Source organism: Protopterus annectens, chromosome 6.part0, assembly GCF_019279795.1.
Source record: "Protopterus annectens isolate FY-2018-M chromosome 6.part0, PAN1.0, whole genome shotgun sequence".
Taxonomy (NCBI): domain Eukaryota; kingdom Metazoa; phylum Chordata; order Ceratodontiformes; family Protopteridae; genus Protopterus; species Protopterus annectens.
In genome coordinates this window covers 615375298-615391116 of record NC_056737.1, presented here as the reverse complement: position 1 = coordinate 615391116, position 15819 = coordinate 615375298, and the positions used below count along the sequence as shown (strand labels likewise).

At 41.6% G+C, this 15819-nt stretch overlaps 1 protein-coding gene across 1 annotated transcript in view; it reads left to right on the top strand.

Moving 5' to 3' along the window:
* The window catches only part of NEMF (nuclear export mediator factor), a 1922187-nt gene that overhangs the window by 71171 nt on the left and 1835197 nt on the right, over positions 1-15819 (top strand). The window lies entirely within an intron of this gene.

The following is a 15819-nucleotide window of genomic DNA, read 5'->3' as shown; positions in this document are numbered from 1 at the left end:
AAAGCGCTCACCTTTGTTCATCTGTTTTTTATTTTATTAAACTTTTTTGTGTGTCACCTTGGTGCATCGTGTTTATATTATTTATTTTTTTGCACCCTGGTATTACCCGCAGCCGATGTTCTTCATCTCACATTGCTGCAGTCATAACCTGTGGGTAGTCCGCTGTCCTCGGTCGGCCCGAATACCAAAGTGTTAGGCTGGCGTCGGTCATGGTCGCTTAGATCTGACGTCAGTACGCCGTGGTACTAAAGCGCATGACCGACGTCATATCCTCAGTCTTTCTTGCCGCATGGTCCGAAGCAGAAGCGTTTGCAAGTGCCGTTCGGCGTTCTGAAATTTTCGTATTCTGAGTTTCAGACCGAAGACCAAGTTGGGCTAAGTACCCCGTTGGGGAATATTTTTGTCTTTTCTTGCCTCAGTTAAATCCGGATGTCAGAAAAAGTGAATAATTGTATTTCTTGTGGGAAACCGATACCTCATAGGGATTACCACTCTCTTTGTATTCCTTGTTTGGGGCCTGAGCACGACATAGTCGGGTGTCGCTTTTGTGCTAAATTTAATAAGCGCACCATTAAGCGTAGGTTAGATTGTGCTAGGCTTGTCTTCGGTAAGCGGTGTAATTACAAAATGCCGTCGGATCCTCCGACGCCCGCTACTGCGAAGAAGCGTAAAGAGAAATCTTTGAAATCCAAGCAGGATGAGTCGTCCGTTCCAGACGCCGGTTCTTTAGAAACCATGGTGGAGTCTGTGGATCCGGCCAACGTTTCAGTTGAGTCTCAGGGGGAACCTTTAGTTTTGCAAGATGTGGCCTCTCAGGAGTCGGGTCAGGCTGAGGGGGCCTCTCAGGTTGCTGTACTCCCTTCCTTGCATAAGGTGGTTAGGCCTTCTCCCTCTGTCTCTAAGGTACCTTCAAAGGCTAGGCCTGGTTTGTCTTCCTCTGGCGTCAGTCCTAGTTCTGCAGGTTCTGTGCCTAAAAAACACATGCTTAAAATGGCAGAAGATTTAATTACCTTGATTAGAGGTTCTATGCCCCCTCCAGATAAGAGGCCTAGGGTGGAGCCAGAGGTGGAAGGATTGGAACATTCTTCAGATTATTCAGAGTCTTCGGCTGAAGACATTCAGGATTTCCCCCTTATTCTGATTCTGACGCAGAGGATTCTAGTCCCTCTGCTTCCCCTCCTGAGGATTTTTCTTTTTCAGAAACCCTGCATTCTATGAGAGAGCATTTTAAATGGGAAGGTCAGGATTTCTCAGATTCCCGAAAGAGGCTTAGGGAATTCTTGTTTTTACCACAACATAGGCCCTTGGCTATACCTCCGGTTTTGGATGTTGTACAGGATGTTTTCTCTGAGGCTTCCCTTAATCCAGACTCTTTGCCTCCTGCCCCGATTAAGCCAGACAGGTATTACAGGGTGCCAGAGGCTCATAAATATTTGTATAAGAGCCCTAGGGCTGACCCAGAAACCATTAGCCAGGGACCTAAGGGTGTCAGGGCTTCTGTTGTAAAGAATCCAGTTCCCATGGATAAGGACTCTAGAGCTCTGGATAGGTGGGGTAAAAAAGTGTATACCTCTTCCACTCTTGCAATGAGGGCTTTAAATTGCCAGTTTCATATGCTGAAGTACCAGAATTTTCTTCTTAGTCAATTGAAATCTAAGGTGGATGCTTTAGCAGAGGGCATAGAGTGTAAAGAATTACAGGATTTGGTTCATGCCTCTGATCAGGTGGGTAAGCATTCTTTGCAGTGTGGTTTTGATGCTTTGCAGGCCTCTTCTAGGGTGGCTGCCACTGGATCAGTTATTCGTAGGCACGCGTGGCTTAAGGATCAGAACTTGTCAGAGCATGTTAAAGCTCGAATTTTGGATGCTCCCCTTCAGTCTGAAGTTTTGTTTGGTTCTCCTGTGGAGTCAGTCTTGAAGAAAATGGAGGAAAAAGCTAAGTCTATGCAGACTGTTAAAGATTTTTTACAGGTGCAGCCCCCTAAGTTTAGCAGAAATTGGCCTACTAAGGGATGGGCTTACCCTTCTTCTGATTTACAGTCTAGGGGCAGATCTAGACGTGGTAGGGGCAGAGCTCATGCACAGGGTTCTTTTAGGCCTAGGACGTGGAGTTCCCCTGCACAGTCTACAGGTGAGGGCAGGGGCCAGTCCTTTCGTAAACAGACCCAATGACCTGCATCTTCAGCTGCCAGATCCTTCCTGTCTGGCAGCTCCTCTGGGAGGCAAGTTGGCACTTTTCAGGCAAAATTGGCTTTTGGTCACCCAGGACAAATGGGTGTTGGACATTATAAACCGAGGCTACAAGTTTTATTTCCACACATTGCCCCCTTTCAAAGGCATGCCAGACGTTCCTCCTCAGCAAAAGGCAGAGGCTCACAAACAGATTTCTTTACTTCTTCAAATGGGAGCTATCCAGCAGGTTCCTCCATCAGAGGTGGGCCTAGGATTTTATTCTCGCCTGTTTCTTGTACCAAAGAAAGGAGACACTTGGAGACCAATTCTGGATTTGTCTATTCTCAACACATACCTGGACATTCCAAAATTCAAAATGTTGACTTTGCAACAACTTCTACCTATGCTAGGCAAAGATCACTGGATGGTAACTCTGGATCTCAAGGAGGCTTATCTTCATATTCCTATCAGGCCAAGCTGCAGGAGATTCCTGCGTTTCGGGCTGGGACTTTACATTATCAGTTCTCTGCATTGCCCTTTGGCTTATCTACTGCGCCCAGGGTATTCACAAAGGTTCTGGCTCCGGTGATAGCCTTCTTAAGGTTAAGAGGAATACAAATTTATCCTTATTTGGACGATTGCCTGATTCTTGCTCAAGACAAAGACAAGCTACTTCACCATCTTCAGTATGTTATGGCAGTGTTAAGGTGCCTAGGGTATTCTGTGAACGAAATAAAGTCCAGTCTAGTACCCTCTCAGGACATGTGCTTTCTGGGTGTGAGACTGAATACAGCCTCTCAGATGGCATTTTTAACCCCGGACAAGCAAAGAAATCTTACCCTTTACTTCCAACAATTGTCTCTCCTGTCCAGGCTGACTGCAAGGACAGTCCTTCAAGCCTTGGGGTTCATGGTATCTTGTATTCTGGTGCTTCCCAATGCCAAACTGCATATGAGGAAGTTACAATGGTATCTCAAGAGTGTATGGACTCAACACTGCCACGATTTGGACACTGTCATTCAGATAATACCTTGCATTCAAAAGGAATTTTTGTGGTGGGCTCAGGAATGTCACCTAAACAAGGGACTTTCTGTGACCCGACCAGAGGCGAGTCAGATCTTAACGACAGATGCCTCGGACAAGGCTTGGGGAGCACACCTCAATGGAAAATGGGTTCAAGACACGTGGCCTGCCAGACTTCAACATTTGCATATCAACATGAAGGAGATGTTAGCAGTCCAATTTGCATTGATGGCCTTCAAGGATCTACTTCACCCAGGACAAGTGTTGATTCAAACAGACAACACAACTGTCATGTGGTACATCAACAAGCAAGGGGGAACCCATTCGTACCCACTTTGCAGGCAAGCTATGATTTTGTGGGAAACTGCTCTCAGTTTGCACCTCACTCTTCAGGCAAGGTTTCTGCCAGGAGCACAGAACTCCTAAGCGGATGTTTTGAGCAGACAGATGGTGGATCCCCACGAGTGGAAACTGGATCCTCATGTATTTCGACAGTTGACAGTGATTTGGGGGACTCCAGACATAGATCTGTTCGCTTCTCCACTAAATTTCCAGTTGCCAAAGTTTTGCACAAAGATGTTTCATCCAAAAGCTTGGAAAGTGGATGCTCTATCATTCAGTTGGAACAATCTTCACGTCTATGCCTTTCCTCCTCTGCCTCTTCTTCCCAAGGTGCTCTTGAAGGTCAGACGGGACAAGCCCTCCATGATTCTTATAGCTCCAGATTGGCCACGTCAGCACTGGTACCCTCTTCTGAGGAGTTTAGTACAGGAGCCTCCTTGGCCTTTGCCATCAAGTCCACACCTTTTGTCCCAGGCAGGCAATCATTTCCTCAATGTCAGGATACAGTCCCTGCATCTTGACGGCCTGGCATATTCTGTTCTAAACCCTGGAGGGTCGCAGCTTCCTCAACAAGTTTTGAATGTTATTTTGGAGGCCAGGCGGCCTAGTACAAGGAAGGTTTATGCTGATAAATGGAGGAGATTTTTTCTTTGGAGCAAAGCAAAGTGCTTTGATGTTTCAGTACCTAATTTGAGTGTTTCACTTCAGTATCTTACAGAATTACTCGACAAAGGTTTGTCTTTCTCCTCTGTAAAAGTTCATGCTGCAGCCATTTCTGCTCACTATGACTGTGACCCGCCTTTATTCTCTCATCCTTTGTTCAAGCAATTTCTTAGAGGGGCAAAGAACATAAGACCCCCACGTAGAGCTCCTACTCCTTCCTGGGATCTCAATTTTGTGTTGGAGAAACTCACTTTATCTCCTTTTGAACCTGCAGCTACAGCTGAGTTGAAGGTTTTTGTCTTGGAAGACAGCTTTTTTGTTGGCCATTACGTCTGCTAGAAGGGTATCTGAATTACAGGCTCTAATGGCAGTTGAACCCTTCCTAATATTTCATAAGGACAGGGTCTCTTGTGTACTAACCCTACTTTCATGCCTAAAGTGGTCTCAAATGTGGCCTTGAACCAGTCTATTCATTTGCCTACTTTTTATGCTGATCCCCAGAATAAAGGGGAAAAGATTTTGCACTCTTTGGATATTCACAGGCAGTTGCGTTATTATTTGAGCAGAACTAAAGGGTTCAGACAGTCTCAACAGTTTGTTTCTTTTGCTTTGGGTTCTCAGGGGAAACCTGTTTCTAAACAAACTATGTCTAAGTGGATTGGTCATTGTATTGCTTTTTGTTATTCTCATCATGGTAAGGAGATTCCGGCTGGAATCAGGCCTCATTCCACTAGGGCTACTGCCACTTCTACTGCTTTTCTGAGGGGTGTAGCTACTAAAGATATTTTGGAGGCAGCTACGAGTTCAGTGCACACTTTTTCTAAACATTATCCTCTCCCTCTTTATTCTAAATCTAGGGCTGGGTTTGCCACTGCAGTTTTGCAGGGCATGTTAGCAGCTCCCAATGCTTTATGATTTTGCCATCCTCCCTTTACCTTTGCTTTGGGATTCTACCCACAGGTTATGACTGCAGCAATGTGAGATGAAGAACATAGTACAGTTTTGTACCTACCATAAATGTAGATGTTCGAAGATCCACATTGCTGCAGTCCAATTTTCCCTCCCTCCCTCCTTCCCCACTGTAGTTTGGGGTGGTTGTGTGGTTTGAGTTGTAGATATGGTTTGTACATGGGTGGCTGGATGTTTTCCTATTTTTTGGCTATGGCCTTTCTTTTTAGGGCCTTCTGACATCTGGGGCAAGAAAGACTGAGGATATGACGTCGGTCATGCGCTTTAGTACCACGGCATACTGACGTCAGATCTAAGCGACCATGACCGACGCCAGCCTAACACTTTGGTATTCGGGCCGACCGAGGACAGCGGACTACCCACAGGTTATGACTGCAGCAATGTGGATCTTCGAACATCTACATTTATGGTAGGTACAAAACTGTACTTTTCTCTTCAGTTTTTGCTCGACTTTTACTCGGCTAAGGGGCACACGCATATATGGAGGATTCCTCTACTGAGCTGTCCATGAATGGACAACACCATCATTTTTTTAAGAATCCTGGATATTCCAGTTAATCCGCTTTTGAATATGGACTTATGTGCTGGCTTTAATGATATTTCAACTACTCAACACCTACCATAATTTCTTGAGCATTACAAAAACCTGGAGAATTTAATGTATAAATACAAGAGGTTACAATGGCAGCGCCTGCATTTACAAGCTTCACTGGAAGCGAAGATCATTCCTCGTGGCCTTTGAATACTGAATATGCCTACCTACGGAGAAACTTATCCTGTTTTACTCCGTAAATGGCAAGAGCTTAATTTGCAGTTTAGCTCTAAATATATGGAACTTCTTTTGGAATTTTTCTCACCTATTGAACTAGAGCTTAAATCACAAATTATTGCTCTAGAGTCTAAAATGACAGAGTTTTTCACCAGATATTACCCTTAATAAGATGAGCCAATTGCAAGATAATATAATTGCGTATGAAAAAAAGCTTCAAACAACTAAATTATCCTAACTGAATAGAGATAAATCTGACTTTGCCAAGAACAACGTTTTCTCATGGCCCAGAGAAACTGTGAATAAAACTATTCAAGGGAATTTTGTTTCCAATGGTGTTCATAATGCAAATACCACTTTAAATGATTGCGTGGTTCGAGCTGCCACTTCGGTTTTACTTCCGGCTCTTCTACCAACCAGGCTACCATAATGAAGGTATCTATGAACGCTGAATGCAGCGATAGTGCTAATCAGGCCACAGCTTCTATATCCAGTGATCTCAAGGCTCCTATTAGTACTGGGGAGAAATCGGGACACAATATGAGAATTACACATCCATCGGCACCACCAGTAGCACCGCATGCTTCAAATATCTCTACAACTGTGGACTCCTGCTTGCAGGAAGCTAAGAATAATGTGAGTGTTTTTTTTAGACAAATCCAAGAAGGGTGATTTCACGCTGAAGGCAGCATTACCCTTCAGAACTCGCACAAAGAGCCTTCCACACAATGGGCAGATATCCCGGATCAACCAGATGGAAGGAACAGTTCAGTCGTCCAAAAGGAGACGCATGTAACTCCAGGTCTGGTTATAAACATTTCTTCTTTTGAATTAAATACTGAACAACTTAACTTATTAAATAAGGGGCTATCATTTATACCTGCGAGGAAGGCTGATATAACAGAGATGTTAAAAGATTTAAGGTTATTAGGCAGAAGCCTGCCTTTGAAATGTTTGTTTCCAACAAGTGTAGATAATATGAACTCTACCTACAAACAACCTAGTACATTTGTTCCAGCTACCCCAATAGGGGTCCAAAGAGTTATTGATACCTGTGAAACTGCCTTTAGATAATAAGTGTTTCATCTAGTAATAATCGCTCTTTTTGTAATTTAACTATGGAAGAGCATAGAGCCCTGCAAGAACTAAAAAATCTACATTCATTGGTTATTAAACAAGCTGATAAAGGTGGTGGTATAGTTCTATTAGATAGAGCTATATGTCCAACAAATGGAAAAACTTTTATTAAATACTCATACATATCAATGTATTTCTAAACCTGCTGTTAATGCCATTATTGATAAAGTTTCTTTTTTGTTTTTGATTTACTAATTACTGGTTTAATTGATGAATCACTCTTTAAATATTTTAATATTACTAAGCCTATTGTTCCAAGTATTTATGGTTTACCTAAGGTCCACAAGGACCTATTTACACCACCAATGCGGCCTATAGTCTCAGGGGCTGGCTGGTGCACTGAACCCCTTTCTATATTTGTTGAAGGCAACCTACATGGCCTTTTAGAGAACTGCCATACCATATTAAGGGATACGAAGATGTTTCTGGAAGGGTTACACAATAGAATGGATAGTATTGCTGAAGACATGGACTTTGTCCTGGTTGCTATGGACATAGAATCATTATTTACCAACATCCCTAATTCTTGGGGTGTTGAAATTATGAGAGTTTTTGACAGTTAACAAATGCTTTACTAATAATAAGATTCAATTGATTTGCAGCTTACTAGAAATCATCTTAGAAAATAATATTGTCATGTTCCAAGATCATTTTTTTCTGCAGAAGGTTGGCATGGCCATGGGGACCCCATGTGCCAACAGTTATGCCAACCTAGCTTTGGTTTGTTGGGAAGAGGTAAATATTCTCCCTGATAAGAATCCCTATCTAGGACAAGTACTTTGGTATGTACGTTTTGTAGATTATGTCTTTATGTTGTGGAAGGGCTGCGGCTCGGATTTTGCACAGTTTTTACAATATTTACATACTACAACTGATTTTTTGAGATTTTCTCATCAGATCTCTGCTACTGACATCAATTTTCTTGATGTCCATATCACCAGGTCTCATTTGAATCATCTAAGTAGTAACATCCATTTTAAACCGACTAGAAAAAATACACTCTTGCATAAATCCAGCATGCACCCTGGACACATACCCAGGAATGTACTTAAAGTGCAAGTTTTTAGGACATTAAGACTACATGATAAAGATGAGGATGCAGTGACTGCACTCAATAATTTTAAAATCTGATTTTTTGGAAAGGGCTTATCAAGGTGCTGATATTGACCAGACTATTTCTAATGCCTGTCAACTGAGACATACTAGATGTAGACCTTATATGTATTCTAATAATAGTGCTGTTAACACATGCAATCATACTCCTGCTAGTAATGATTTTAGAGTTGTATTTCAATTTGCCAGTAATATTAATCAGTACACAGATGTTGTTAAGAGATACTGGCATTTGTGACAAGATGTCCCTAGCCTTAATGACACAATTGGTGACATTCCTTGTTTTAGTTTTAGGAACAACAGGGCACTTGAGCAGCATCTCTGCAACAGAGAACCACGTATCTCTACCTGTCTGGGCACATTTCCTTGTAGATCCTGTAGTGCTTGCCCTTATATTTATAGCAAAAGCACATATATTCACCCAACAAGGCATTTTAAGTTATGTTCTAATCAATATTCAGATTGTAAGACCACCAATGTTGTTTATTTCTGTTTTTGCCAGCAATGTCCTGCTTTTTATGTAGGCAAAACCAACCGGTTGTTCAAAGACAGAATTTTAGAGCATATCCTTGACATCAGAAATAATAAGCAATCTAATGCTCTTGCCAATCATGTTATGTGTACAGATCCTTCTCATTCTTTTAAAGTTTTGTTCTGCAACGTATCCACAGAAGTCTTAGAGGTGGATACATAGAAAATGTTACAGAGAGACATGAACAGAAATGGATACTAAAGCTGAATGCTTAAAGATATCCAGGTCTTAATGGCACTACCTCTTTGATTCCATTCTTAAAAGCCAGATGCCTCAAACACTAAGGATTTGTGTACATTTTAGATGGATGCATACATACTTTGTGTGTGTGTGTGTGTGTGTGTATATATATATATATATATATATATATATATATATATATATATATATATATATATATATATATGTGTGTGTGTGTGTATTTTTACATATATTTTATATATATATATATATATATATATTTTATATTTTATCTATGTTTTATTGCATTTCTTATTTTGTGTTTTTCTACAACAGAGGTATATGCTTTGCAGTTGCCTATTTAAAATATGACATCATTAATTAACTATAATTGATGTGATAATTGGCTACTTTTGTACCTGTTTAAGCACTGAAATGCATTTTAGTTTTGTCTGTTGAAGCAACCACGGTTGCGAAAGCGCTCACCTTTGTTCATCTGTTTTTTATTTTATTAAACGTTATTGTGTGTCACCTTGGTGCATCGAGTTTATATTATTTATTTTTTTGCACCCTGGTATTACCCGCAGCCGTTTTTCTTCAGTTTTTGTTTGGTGAGAAGTTGCTTATTTCTGTATAATGCTCCTAGTTTTTTGGGACTTTTTTTATGGTCATGGATATGTGAATGTCAAATTTTAGTTTGTCTATTTCCACTCTTAGCAATTTGGTGTGTTCAGTTGGGTATATAGTGGTGTTGTCTGTTGCTGTGATGTTAAAGTGAGAGTTGTTTTGAGTATGTTTGGTGGGTTGTAAGATGAGTAGTTTAGTTTTGTTTGGGTTGAGTATTAATTGGACATCGGATAACCAAGTTTCAACAGAGGAAAAGGCTTCCTGTGTGACTTTTTGCAGTTTGGGTAGGGACTGGGCTGAGCAGATGATTGTTGAGTCATCTGCGTATTGTATGAGTGTGCCATGTTTGGTGGCAGAGGCTAGATTATTGGTGAAAACAGAGAAGAGTAGGGGTCCAAGGATGGATCCTTGGGGAACCCCTTTGGAGACAGGTAGTTGGGGAGATATGTCATTCTGCCATACAACGGATTGTTGGCGGTCAGACAGGTAACTCTGAAACCAGTTGGTGACTGACTGAAAGAAGGATAGGTTATTGAGGACAGAGATGAGTTGTTTGTGTGGGACCATGTCAAATGCTTTAGATAGGTCTAGGAAAGTAGCAGAGGAGAGATAGCCATTGTTTTTATGCTGAAGGATAGTGTTAGTAAAGGAGAGTAAGGCAGTGGTGGTGCTATGGTTTGGTCGGAAACCATGCTGAGTATTGGAAATGAGGTTGTTAGTAAGGAGGTAGTCTGAGACCTGAGAGTGTATGCATCTCTCTAGTATTTTGTAGAGTGGAGAGAGAATAGCTATGGGGCGGTAATTGGTTAGTTCTGTGGAGGGGCCGCCTTTGTGGAGGGGAATTATGTGATACTTTCCACAGTGTGGGAACGTAACTTTCTGACAGAGATTGGTTAATCAAGATGGATACTGGGTAGGCCAGAGCATCAGCTGCGATTTGTAGGTATTCACTTGGGAGGTTGTCTGCTGCTAATTTGGTGGGCTTAAGTTTAGTTAAGAGTTTTTTTATGTTGGAGGTAGGTACAGGAGAAAAAGAGAAGGCAGTGGGGAGATTACTAGTTGAAGATGTGGGGAGGGGGGTTGTGTTGTTTAGCTAGTGATAGTATGGTTTGTGTGAAGAGTGTGTGTTGAATGAGGTAGCAATATTTTCGGAGGAGTGAGGGATGTTAGGAGGAGGGGTACTGACTTTACCTGGGTGGAGGATGGAGTTTAGGGAGGACCAGAATTGTTTGGGGCTGTGTTGGGAGGAGTCTAGGGCAGACAGGTAGTATTGAAATTTGTCCTGTTTTATTAGCTTTTTGACTCTACTGCGTAGTTCTAGGAATTTCTGTCTAGTTGAGAGGGTTTTGCACCAGTGCTCCTAGGCTTTATCCCTGTTTTTCATTTCTGACTTAGTGGTTTTCTGTAGCCATAGGGAGGGTTGTGCTTTGGTTCTGGAAAGTGTTATGGGGGCATGGTATTTAAGGATGCTCAGGAAGGTAGTATTAAAAAATTCAACTGCGTCATCAAGACTGAGGTACTTTAGGGGATACCAGTTACATTCTTTGAGGGATGAGATGAATGTGAGTGGGTTAAAGTTTAGTTTTTTACATATTTGACGGTAGATGACAGGTTTAGCTTGGTATAGTTATTTTTTGAGTAGGAATGTTGGGGAGTGATCACTGAGGCTATCTGATAAGCAGCCTGTTATATATGACTGGGGGCTCTTACTGCCTAGTATCCAGTCCAGGGTAGTGTTCTTGCTGGAGTTTTTATTTATCCTTGTTGGCGACTGGACTAGTTGGGTGAAGCCATGAAGGTTTACATGATGGGTTGGATAGTTGCCAGAACAGGATTGCCAGTCAATATTGAAATCACCTAAAAATATAGTTTCTTGGGGGAGATGGTGGGTAGACCAGCTGAGGAGGTTTTCTAGTGGAGGGATATTTTGGCCAGGTGCGCAAAGTAGCATCCAGTTATGTTGATGGTTTTGTTTTGGTTTATTTTGAGGTTGATATATATTATTTCTTCATTGCCTGTTTGTGGAGCTGATGATTTTAAGATCTGGATATTTAGATGCTGTTTAAATATTATAGCTACACTACACCGCCTCTTTTCTTGTTTAGCCGGTCTACTCTTAGTATGCCGGTAGGGAGTATTTGCTCACTGGTAATGTGAGGTTTTGGCCAGGTTTCTGTCAGTATGACTATATCTGGGGAGTAAAGGTCTATGGTGGCATGGAGTTCATGGACTTTGTTGGGTGTACTTCTAATATTTAGGCTTAGTAGAAGGAAGTCACTTGGCTTTCTGTTGGCTGTGATATGGGAGAAGTTGTGGTTTCTAGTCAGATTATGAGGATTGGGGTTGGAGATGGTAGGGCCAGGGTTGGAGTGGATGTCTCCACTTAGGGCTAGTTTGATATGCATGAGGTTATTAGTTTTCTCAGTTTTTGAATGTGTTTGTTTATTAGGGAAACTTTATGATTGTGCTCTGCGGGTAATAGGTATGGTGGGAAGGTTACTATGTTAAGTTGTAGGGATGCTTTATGTTTGAGTAATATAGTTGGTAGAATATGTGGGGGGTGCATAGGGATGGTTCTTGAGTTGGTAGAAGGGGAGTTTAGTGAGGGTGAGACATGAGTGGTGGTGTGAGTAGTAGTACAGTGGTAGTGGTTGAGTGGGGGAATAATGGAGCTTTGGTAGGATGTAAGATATGTAAGGAGAGTGCATGCAGTGAGCATAGGTAAGGTATGCTTGTACATGTTAGTTGAGGAGGTGTGATAGTAGTGGGAAGATGGAGGCGGTAGTGTTGGGTTAGTGTTGTGGTTGGCTATTGGAAAGATGGGATGGGTTCGTGAGTGTAATAAAGGTAGGACCACTGGGGGCGGGAGGTAATAGGGGGCAGGGTGGGGAGCGAAGCAGGTAGAGACCCTGTTAGTTGCTCTTATGCGGGGGCTGGAAACAGTCTGGTAACAGAGTAAACTGATAAATGAACATATGATGGTGACAAAGGGTGGTTGTAGTTTTAAAAATGATGCCTGCCACAGGTAATATTTATTAACTTTGGGATTGGCTTAAGGTAATAAACAGGGAAGGGAGAGGGGGAGAACAAGGGTGTGAGCAGGCAGTTCTTTTGTACTGCTGCTAATGAGCCAAAGCAAAGACAAGTTTGTGTCTAAGAAACAATCAGAATTGACCAAGGACTGCTCTGAAACTGTAAGTCATTTCTTAACCATTTCTCAGGTGGAAAAACAGGATAACCTTGTATCAGTAGGCTACTGTGGTCTCAGTTTAAATTAACAAACACACAGTACTGATCAGTTATGGATACTACTTGCTAACAGAAGAGAATAAGAGAGAAAGTGGAAGATGAGTGTGTGTCTGTGTGCTGCTTACAAGCCAAAGCAGAGTGCTCTCCAGGGGAAAATGAATATTGGCCCAAACAGGTAGACAGGTAGACACATACTCAAAGTTAACTTTAGCTGTTTGCAGACAGTTCAGACCTGGGCTGCGCTTTTCTTATAAGAATGATAAAGGTGGTACCGCAGTTGAATACTTAAGAGTGGTGTTAGGTTGAAAAGACACTGAGCTCCTCATGGGGCCTGTAGCAGAGTGGATTGTAGTTATGAATAGGGAATACCTTCTGCATACCCTCGATGTTCATAGGCAACTTCGTTTCTACTTGGACAAAACTAAATCTTTCAGGAAAATGGATCAATTTGTTTGTGGCCCTTGCAGGACCCAGATTGGGTAAGCCTGTTTCCAAAATGACTTTATCTTCTTGGCTCAAACGCCATTACTTTCATCTGCCATCAGAACAAAGTGTTCTTACCTTCCAAAATAAAAGCTCACTCTACTAGATCGATGGCTACTTCTGTGGCTTTTCATTCCAGAGTCTCTATGGATGATATCTGCACAGCAGCCACTTGGGCCAGATCTCATACCTTTGTCACTCATTACAAATTGGATCTGGCCTCCAGTGGACGAGCATCTTTTGGTTCTATGGTGCTCAGGAATGTCCTTCCTTAGGGCCACCGAGGACTCAAGTAGCTGGGGACTCGGTCCTAACAGTAAGGAATGAATAAAGATTTACAACATCAGATAAAGAAGTTATGTCTTATCATAATGTTCCATCTGTGTTGTAGATCTTTATTCATTCATTACTTCCTGTCCTCCTTCCCCCTGCCTGCCTGGACTCCTGGTGGACTTTAGGATTTCCTTTTAGTTAAGGTATCTGCTCAGATAGAGCCTCCCCCTATCACTATTACTACTTCTGTACTATAATGTCGGACACACTCGAACTGAAGAGACTATGAGAGGGGCATTGTACGTCTTAGCTGAGAGTTTTTGGCTGGCGTGAGCTTGTTCATGTTTTGTCTCTCCTGCTGTGGTAAATCTGGTTGAGGTGGAGGGGGTCAGGGGGAGGTGGCAGGGTCACAAAATCTAGCGCATTTTCATCTGTGACAGTTGACAGCACTGTTGCCTGTTGTCTGTATACTTAATTGCAGTCACTCATTTCAACAGAATCTCCTTTCTGCATTCCTGTGTAGACTGAGTTCTAAGACTACATTCTGTTATTTTATAATTTATAATATTCTGCATGTTGTTGTTATTCTCTTTAAGGATTGGCATCCAAAGTCCCAGTCTCTCATTGTTTCTTGAGCTTCTTCCTTGCCCCCCCCCAGATAAAATCCTTCAGCTCCTTATTAATTGCCATCCACAACTTCTCTCGTTGATAAAAATATGCCTGACCTGTGTGTAAAACTAAGGGGACTAAAAACATTTTAACTGCTTGCATCTTGCTATTGATATCCATATAACAGAGCTTCCAATTTTTCAGTTTTGTATTATCTTTTGTTTAGCCTCTTCCTGCATATCCTGTTTAATCCATACTCCTGAGTACTTCATTTTGTCATGTCCTCATAAATATGGATATTGTCAAACCATTTTGTGTGTGGTTACATAATTTACAGCTATTGCCTTTGTTTTAGCTTTATTAATTTTGTATCCCAAAAAGATATGAAACTGCCTCAAAATGTTCTGCAACACTGAAATGTCCTTTTCTGGTTTTATCAGGTGTAAATTAATATAATCCATTCTACAAAAATATTTTTATTTCAGGAATGAAATTTGGCTGAAACTTAGACACTTTAGCGCAAGAAATTTGATTTATTCCTTGTAAAGAGTAGAATAGCTGGAAGGTTTAAAAGAGGTTCATTATGTAGTATAGAAAGCCGTGACAGTATTTAACTGTTTACTTTCCTTGATGATGGGTGCTGCGGTAGCGTTGTCGCCTCACAGTAAGACGCTGTCCGGTTCGATTCTCAGCTAGAGCGTCTTCTGCGTGCAGACATACGTGAATGGGCGTACCTTCTTTGAAGGTTGTGCGTCAGGGCTGGTAATTCGGCACATAAAAATCAACTACCAATCATTAGTGGACCGGAGTTCCGCTGTGGCGATCCCTAACCGGGAAAAGCCGAAAGACGCAACAACTTTCCGTGATGATGAGAAAGACAAAATAAGTGTTTGAAGATAAATTTGGTGATTTATATATATGTCAAACAGAGCACCTCCTTGGCCCTCTTCAAAAGGAACCTTGACGATTGGATGGGAGATAGGAAATTCACCCCGGGGATCACGTCAGTCGCCCTGTTAGACAGGGATCCAGGGCAGTAAATATTGTGGGAAGAAATATCCAGGGAATTGTTACGGCTAGGCTTTTATAGGCCCTAGGGCTGATAGCCTAGTACCAACCTATGAACCTATTGCTGTCAGCCTAACTGTAATCTGCTGTTTGTTCTTTACAAGAACACCATGTCCTATAGTGACTATGGCTGCATATATTACTTGCATGAAGAACAAAGCCAAAGACTGCGAGTTTGGTAACCTGAATGCTTTTCTAATTAGAGTAGAATTTAGGGTGTAAACATTGTGGCATAAGTAATGGGCTATTAAGAAGAACACAGCTAATTTTATCAAAAGTTATACCCAGGAGAACAAAAAAGTAACTGAAAATTAAAATAAAATAATGAGAAATAAAGGCAAAATATATTGTACACACAATGGACATGAAAAAGAAAGCCAGGAAACAGTGCAGTATCAGGGGCAGAGAAAACACTGCATCATTAAAATTCTTGTTTGTGGGAAGTGTGGTTAAAACCACGACATGAAGTATCTTTGTCATTTTCGCAAAACTAGTGCTAAGAAGGATATTTTGTAAAACAAATGTAAAAAGCAAAACAGTATTTTCAGAAAAGTTTGCATATTTGTGAACTTGAAGTAAGAGTATGACTTTTTTTCAGATATTGAAGTAAA